Below are 1386 nucleotides of genomic sequence, written 5' to 3'. Positions count from 1 at the left end.
TAGTTGAATCCGTTACGATTGCATGTGGATCCTAGCCTTAGCGTTTACATACTTGATTTAAATTCGTTGTTTAGTCATCCTTGTTCTAGTTTACATACCTACACCCTATCATTTCGGAGTATCTTGATTTAGGCAATAGATAATCGCCTACTGTTCCTTAGTGGTTCGACACTCAACTTGCCATTATACTTGTGTAAGGGTGTGTTGAGAGATTACAAATTTTGTTTGGCCTTGGGTAGGGGTTAGTTTACACGACCTAGTCTCGACCCTCGTCATAATGGCGCCGTTGCCGGGGAATGGTGTTGTGATTGTGTATTGTTGTTGAGTCTATTCCATCTTATTCAAAAATACAAAAAGATTTTTCTTCTTTCTTTTAGGCTACACTTGTAGCCGCGTTACTAACAATTTCTTTTGAGTTTTTGCATGCATTTTTGTGTTAGGTCCTTAGTTCCTTTGGATCCGGAAATTGAAATAACTCTTTCACGAAGAAGGGTAGCCAACCGGTCTTTGAGCCTAATTTCCTCAAGTGAAGAAGAGTTTGAGGAAGAAGAAGAAGAGCAAGCCATGGCAGAGAATCCAAGAGTAGATTTGAAGGAGTGGGGAATTCCCGGTGCTTATAGGTTTGAGAGTGGCATTGCTCCACCTACAACACCGGCGAACGATTTTGAAATAAGACCGGCCATGATTACTTTGATAGAACAGAGGCAATTTAGTGGAGCAAAGAGTGAGAGCCCGTTGAATCACCTAAAGGAATTTGAGAAGTATTGTAATACTATCAAGGTGAACGACATTTCTCAAGAGTTCATTTGGCTAAAGTTGTTTCCCTTTTCTCTTATTGGTCGTGCCTTACAGTGGTTGGATAAAGAGGTTAAGCCCAATTCCCTTAGGATGTGGGATGATGTGACAAAAGCTTTCTTGTCTCGCGTTTACCCATAAAAGAAGACGGCGGAGGCTAGAGCCTTGATCCAAGAATTCAAACAAAGGCCTAATGAGAATCTCTATGAAGCATGGGAGAGGTACAAGGAGTACCAAAGAGAGTGTCCACATCATGGAATTCCTCCCTATCAAGTGATACAAATTTTCTATGGAGGCTTGAGCGCTCAAGTCAAGTCATGCCTAGATGGAGGAGCCAGAGGTCCTATAATGAATAGGATGGAAGAAGAGGTAGTTGACATAATTGAGGATGTGGTGAGATACTATAGAGATTGGCAAGAAGGAGAGAGGGAGTCAGCGAGCAAGAGTGGCTCAACGGTTTATTCGGCGGATCATCTCAACGCGATTAACAACTTGTCCTCCCAAATTTCAAATCTAGGGAAGGAAGTGACATCGATCAAAGCAAAGCTTGAGAGTGTTTCTACGAATTCATTGAGTCTTCCCTCCCAATCC

General features: G+C 42.1%; 1 non-coding gene across 1 annotated transcript; it reads right to left on the bottom strand.

Moving 5' to 3' along the window:
- Positions 1 to 949: 949 nt before the first annotated feature.
- Positions 950 to 1055, bottom strand: LOC145629556 (small nucleolar RNA R71). Its single transcript, XR_014111721.1, has one exon. It is a non-coding gene; the product is annotated as a small nucleolar RNA R71 (small nucleolar RNA).
- Between the last annotated feature and the right edge of the window lie 331 nt (positions 1056 to 1386).

Source organism: Chenopodium album, chromosome 4, assembly GCF_948465745.1.
Source record: "Chenopodium album chromosome 4, dcCheAlbu1.1, whole genome shotgun sequence".
Classification (NCBI taxonomy): Eukaryota; Viridiplantae; Streptophyta; class Magnoliopsida; order Caryophyllales; family Amaranthaceae; genus Chenopodium; species Chenopodium album.
The sequence above is the reverse complement of the archived record's forward strand: the minus strand, read 5'-3'. Positions and strand labels throughout refer to the sequence as shown.